This window comes from Pinus tabuliformis, chromosome 4_1 (genome assembly GCF_031772625.1).
Source record: "Pinus tabuliformis cultivar Carrire ecotype Pingquan chromosome 4_1, CPIR1, whole genome shotgun sequence".
Classification (NCBI taxonomy): domain Eukaryota; kingdom Viridiplantae; phylum Streptophyta; class Pinopsida; order Pinales; family Pinaceae; genus Pinus; species Pinus tabuliformis.
In genome coordinates, this window is record NC_142303.1 from 455,867,619 (window position 1) to 455,875,076 (window position 7,458).

The following is a 7,458-nucleotide window of genomic DNA, read 5'->3' on the forward strand; positions in this document are numbered from 1 at the left end:
CAGTGCAATAATTGCATCAATCAAAGCTTGAACACGCACATTATGCCTACTAGAAGTTGACCTATCTTTATTAACTACCATAATTCGATATTGTAACACCCTCCTCCCACATTTACCCACGCTAACCAGTCCACCGGGGTAAAAATTTGATGAAGAGCTACTATGATGTGATTCGACCTCCTAGATCATAATAAGGAAGTGGAACCGATGGACCAACACTTTCAAGACTTCCTGAGGGGTTATAGAACCTTCAGGAGTCAACCAACCCCTCCAAGTGTCCAACACCTAAGAGAACTTGCTTCTTGATTGAACTAGACTCCTAGTCACTCCCATGACAAGCCTTCCATGTGACCGAGACCCTCCAATTGCCCCCACATCAAGGCCTCCATGTGATTGCAGCCTTTTTTAGGCAGTTTCGTGCCAATGACCCCAGATTCTGATCCACGTTTTTAGGGCCAGGACTCAAGACTCTACCCAGAACTTCATGAAACTTCTAGAAATAATCAATAACAAGATTACAAGGCCTATAATGCAAAAAATGAACAAGGATTTGGCCTAACAAGGCCTAGTCATGACAAACATTCCTTCAAACACATCATGAACATGTAATCTACAAATCATAACAACATATATGGACATAGGGGTCTCATACTTATATGAGATTTGTTAAGAAGGTCTGATGCCCTCTCACAATAACTGAATTATTGTCTATTAGGTCATACATTCATTAGCAATTCATTTACTAATCAAAACATAATGAGATCCATAACCAAAGTTTGTCATAAACCATGCTTATAACCAACATATAACCAACAAAATAGTAATGATAGAACAACCATTAAAGCCACATATTAACAAGTATATTTACACATAGAACACAAGAGAAAAATATCTCTTATTAGCATATGTAAATGCCAACCAAGCCAGGGACTTCCATGTACCACCCGACCATAGATTGGGCCGAACCAAATCTTTCTTTCAACCAATCACCCCCGTGTCATATTCCAAGCATGAATGTGGGACTTACAATAAAACAACCAGGGCTTCCTCAGGATTTACCGCAATCCACCAAGGGATTCCTAGGCCCAAGCCCTCATCTATACAACCAGGCTTTACTGCAATCCCGCCAAGGGATTCCTAGGCCCAAACAAGAAACATACACTATCAGGCTTTACCACAATCCCACCATATACCGTTCTCGGGGTCACTAGGCTTATACAAGCATGGATGCCTCCCGATATCTCCACCTAAACCGTGAGGAAATTGTCCATCTTCACCCTCTAGGATTTACCGTATATCCCACCATTCACTAGTTGAGGATTCCTAGGCCCAACGAGGGTATACACAATCAGGCTTTACCACAATCCCACCTTCACCGGTCTAGGGATTCCTAGGCCTTGTGTTTATCACTGAGACCACCCCACTTAGTTTCAAAACCATCTGGCAATCCAACTCAACCAAGTAAGAGAAACCCCATCACACCATGGTTATCCGGAAATGGCAAGGCAAGGCTGAAAACTACGGTTTCACCTAGCAAAACCCATGCCAATGACAACAAGAGAACCAAAAACACGCATGCACCATGCATGCCAAAACTAGCAAGGAAATCATACATGCAACTCAATACCTTCAAGTAATCTCGCTATAGCCACGTGATCCTACTCTTCCTTGCTTGATCTTTGCTTTCCTTTTCTTTCTTGTTATAAATCCTAAGTATGCCACACTCTTCCAAGAGTGCTCCAAGAAAACTCTAAGTGTCCAAGAGTATGAGAGAGAGAGAATAAAGAGAGAGCTCCAAGCTAAAAAAAAAATTGTGAATTGATCCTCAGAAGCCTTTTTATCATTGAGGCCTCTATTTACTTCAATTTCAATTATTTTCCTTCAATTTCCTCCTCACATGAAAATTGTGACCTTTCACCTTCCTTTTCTCCTAATTTCCTTTATTTTCATAAATAAAATGCCAATAAATGCCTCTTTGCCTTTTCAATGCCTTTGCCATTGCCATTTTCAATTTCCTTAGCCATAATAAACCAAATGAACACCCATTAGAATCTTTTTCCCAACATTCATTTTGGAATATGTGTCCCATGACCTTGGTTTTATTTTTCCTTTATTAACTTTATTACATGGATTTTTAACCTAGGGTTGTTATAAACCCCTCCCCCTTAGGGGAACATCGTCCTCGGTGTTCAATGACACCTACAACTAGCAAGACCGCTGAAAAGAAAAACATACTTCCCATGGAGCTTTATAACTTAGCTCGATGCAATATTTACAATGATCAACTTGTTGAAAAGAAAACCAACATGACAACATAACAACATGACTCCCATACCGCTTATTAGAGCTTTATAACACAACTCATGGCAGTATTTACATCCATATACATATATACATATACCAAAATTACTTGGCCTCAACCGACAAACAAGGAAGGATACATAGCCCGCATCTGATCAACCATCTCCCATGTAGCTTCATTGGGCCTAAAGTGCTTCCACTGCAGTTTAACTTGCTTGATTGATCATTTTGGTAGCATGAGCATATTTCTCTGCAAAATACACTGAGGTTCCAACTAGAATTCTCGTTTTGGCTCCACCTGCAATACAAACCAATCAATAGCATGATCAACATCCTTTACATATATTTTAAGCAATGAAACATGGAAAACATCATAAACTTTCATTGTCAGAGGCAGTGCAAGTTTGTAGGCCACTAGTCCAATCCTCTCAAGGATCTTGAAAGGCCCACAATACCGAGGTTCTAACTTCGCACATGACCCAATCCTCAAGGAGCTCTTCTTGGGCTTGATGTGCAAGTACACATTCCCCAACCTGAAACTCCTTAAACAACCTGAGCTGATCTACATACTTTTCTGCCTATCCCATGTTGCCTTTAAATTCTTCTTAATTACCTACATTTACTGTTCTATCTTTGCCAACATGTTCGATCCTATCAATACCCAGTTCACTGGATCACTCCAACTGATGGGAGTATTACAACTTCGCCCATAGAGTGCCTCAAATAGACTCATCCTCAGAGACTCCTGATACCTATTGTTGTAAGTAAACTCAACCAGTGGAAGACACTCTTCCCACTTCCGTTGTTGATGCATCACATACATCCTCAACATGTCCTCTAAAATCTTGTTGACCCTCTTTGTCTGTCCATCTGTCTGTAGATGATACGCTGTGCTGAAGGCCAACTATGTACCCAAACCTGTAAATAAATATTTCAAGAACCTAGAAGTGAACTTGACATCCCTGTTCGACACAATCTTCTTCGAAACACCATGCAACCTCACTATATCCCTAATGAAGATCTGTTCTACGTCACTAGATGAATACATAGACTTCATTGGAATGAAGTGTGCTACCTTTGTCAACCTGTCCACCACGACCATAATGGAATAATGTTATCTAGATGTCCTCGGAAAAACTATAACGAAATCCATGAAAATGACCTTTGATTTCCACTCTAGAATCAGAATTGGCTGTAGTAATCCACTTGGATGCTTGCACTTTGCTTTACCTATTGATAGTCTTAACATCTAGCCACAAACTCTGCCACTTCCTTATTTAGATTTGGCTAATAATGGAACTTCTCTACTGCTGTCAATGTCTTTTGATATCCTGGGTGACCTTAACAAAGTTTAGCATGAAATTCCCTCAAGATAAGCTAATCTTGAGGGAATCATAAAGAAGTAAATCATAAGCTAATGATAAGGAAGTAAATCTCAATTTCAAGAATTTAGTTCTATTTTTTTAATGTATATATGTTTAACTTTTATATTAATTCTTTTAATAATAATAATAATAAAAGAAGTTATAATTTAGATAGTTCTTATGTTTTTTTTTTGTATTTTAGCAATATGAGATGTATTATAAAATAAATGTTTTATACTTATTATAAATTAATGTTTATAAATATGTACCAGTCATTTAATTTATATAATTACATTAATTCATAATTAAATAAAAATTCGGAAAAAACTTATTTCAAAATAAACAAACTTATTAACCTAATTAATAAAAAATCAAATTTATATATATATATATATATATTTAACCATTTCTTTAAAAAATAAAAATTATTTATTTCATTTCAAAGACATGTTTGAAGATCTTAACATCATAATTTTTTTTTAATAAAGACATTGTTCGAAATACTATACCTAACTTTTTAAAATAAAAAATTCAACTTAGATTTATTAATTTCCTTTTATTGATAGACAGAAATTATATACTTCTCGGGGGAGGGAAAAAATATAAGACGAGTTAAATACAAAGTTTCTAAAAATTATAAAATATTCTAAAGTGATACTTAAAATATCTTAAAGTGTAAAGACTACAGTGTAATGGAACAGTCTCATTTTGTAACCAATCATTTAAAATAATCTCCATATCCATATCTATATCTATATACATACGCGTACATATTGATTCAATATATTGAATCAGATCTACATGTATACATTTCAATAAAGTGTCACTTTCCACGTCCTAGAATTTATTTTTACTGGAAAAATAGTTAAAAAAATAAAATCTAAAAAGAAAACATGTCTGGTGGAGACGTCAAATAAGCATACGACCTATCAATCACATATTTTGTGTTCCTTAACCCACTACAAAAAATGGACAAAAGTGTTCCACATATTCCCTAGGAACCACGTCACCCATCAAATTATTTTCACCTTCCCATGTCTCTGCCTATATCGATCTTTCAAGTGCTGTGTTCCACTACTACCCATAAAGTTATACATCCTCAACGCGGTTTCAAGAGGCCACGTGTACTACTACGCATAATTCCTTGGGAACTCAACGCGGTTTCTCTCTCTGTAGATATGTTGCCCTGCAGCGAATCGTCATCAGTCGCACACATATTCACTTGCAACAGAGGAGAAGCACCTTAATCCTCTCTAACCTCAAACCCTCTCACCTCGTTTTAAAGAGTGCAAGCTTCGTAAGCATTTCGTGAGTTCGACTCAAGAACATCCAGCAACACGACATGGCTAAACCCTCGCAATACCAGAACCACCACAACGGACGCGAAAAGCGCTCACTCAAGTCGCGGCAGTTCAAGGGAATTCGAATGAGAAAATGGGGAAATGGGTGTCGGAAATTCAAATGCCTCATTCTACTCGCAGAATTTGGCTGGGCTCCTACGACACCCCTGAAAGGGCTGCCCGCGCTTACGATTTTGCCGCGTATTGCCTGAGAGGATCGAAAGCCAAGCTCAATTTCCCCTTTCCCCGCCGGAAATCCCCTGCGCCTCTGCTCTATCGCCGCCTCAGATTCAAGCCATTGCCGCCAAATTCGCCACAGAGGAATTGCAGCTGTCTTCTGAAGCAGCATGTTCATCTTCTGCTTCGAAAGCGGAACACTGCATTGACGGCCAAGAGAATTGGGCGGAGAAGAGCCCGGCATTTTGGGATTGGGTACTTCCTGAATGTCTGGAGAGCGGCAAGTCTCCAAATTTAAATGAATTCCCTCCTTTGGATGAATCCATGGAGTACTTTGGGGTGAAGTTGTAGGAAGGCAACGCTGTTTAATTTTACTTCTGATTTGAGAAATATTTATGGCATTGGTGGATGAAAGCTCCTCTTCACATTGAGAAGGTGAGCCGCCAACAGAAAATGAGGAGTAACATTTTTGTTATTACTCGTACCAAACTCAGGTGAATAATTAGACCAAGTTATTAGCTCAAATATCTATGTACCTCAAAGTTCTCTTTCAACGATATATGTATGGTTTTCTTAGAGAAATATGTGTGTATGAGTTATGGTAAAGTCTTGACTATTGGAAGAGCCAAAACATGGTTTAAATCATATTTTCGAACCCAGATCCATCTTTGGACCTTGTTTAAATGATATGTTCGAACCCATTTTTCACATTATTCACATTAGAACCTTTGGTATTGAAATATTGTTGAATAGAAATACAAATTTGAACATGAGCAACACTCTCATGGAAATATTTCCGAACTCCAACTCCAATCTGTGATAAATATTTAAAACCTAAGTAACACTCTCATGATTATTCTTGGGTAAACAATTTTCACAAAATCTTGTACCAACAATGTTTGAATTATGTTTTTAAAAGTGGAAATGGATTCAACACCATCACAAACTTTTAAGGCACTCAAAACCTTGAAATTTAATAGCTATAACATGGATTTAAAAAAATCCCTGCTAAATTTTATCAAAATTTTACCAAAATTTCCATGATTTTCAAGACAAAAAATCAATTTCATTAGACTATGAACTTTCGTCATATGCTCCTGTGATCTCTGCCGAGAAGACATATCATGAACAATTGTCGGTCGCCAAGATCACCAAGAATGCTTTGGAGCCATCGTTCATGATGGCTAAATGTGACCCATGTCAGTACATGGCCTGCTGTCTCATGTATCGAGGGGATGTTATGCCCAAGGATGTGAACGCGATAGTGGCCACCATTGAGACGAAGAGGACCATTCAGTTCGTGGATTGGTGTCCCACCGGGTTCATGTGCGATATCAATTATCAACCCCCCATTGTGGTTCCTGGTGGGGACCTTGCCAAGGTTCAGAGGGTCGTCTGTATGATTTCCAACTCGACTAGTGTAGCAGAGGTCTTAGGTTTTCTCTCGTATTGATCACAAGTTCGATCTCATGTACACAAAGCATGCCTTCGTGCTAATATGTGGGTGAGGGTATGGAGGAAGGAGAGTTCTCTGAGGCCTGTGACGACTTGGCTGCTCTTGAGAAGGACTATGAAGAGGTCAAAGTAGAGTCTATCGAGGGTGACGAGGATGAGGGCAAAGAGTACTGATCAACTACTAATTTTTATAGTAAATGTTTGCTGCTACTATACATTTATGTTAATGTTTGGATTTGGAACAGGTGTTGGTTTTGAGGAATGGTAACCAATACTCATTGGTTTGATCTCTCTAGTACTCGTGGGCTAGTTTTCTTTTTTGTTATTTTATGATATCTATGATGATATTTCGTGCTTTATATTGTTGGAAAAAAAAAAGCAGCGTTGAATCTCATTCTGATTTTCCTCTGACACATAAGGGCAATGTTTATATGATTCCCTAGACGTCCCGCTGAGCAACTTGTCTAAATGATTTTAGTTGAACCAAATGTTTTTCCCTTTCTCTTTTAAGATGACTACGAAGAACACAATCATATCTTTTTCCTTCTTTATCAAATTATATGTAGTCTTCTACAATATACTAGTGTGAATTTTACCTAATGTTTGAAAGGTCCAATGGTCACATATAGATTCATGTCTTTCAGTGAGCCTTGAGACATTTTATGGGTAGTGAGTTAATACTTTAGACACAGGGATTTGTTTTTTTTATAATGATAATATCAAAATTTTAGTGAGATGTAGGATTTAATTTTTTGATATATTATAAATTAATTTTTTAAGAGTTTTGGTTGGTTTAAGAAGTTTTAGAAGTGCCCACCAAG

General features: G+C 37.7%; 1 pseudogene; it reads left to right on the plus strand.

Annotated features, from left to right (window-relative positions):
• The window catches only part of LOC149176348 (tubulin alpha chain-like), a 46,269-nt pseudogene extending 39,458 nt beyond the window's left edge, over nucleotides 1-6,811 (plus strand).
• Nucleotides 6,812-7,458: the final 647 nt, after the last annotated feature.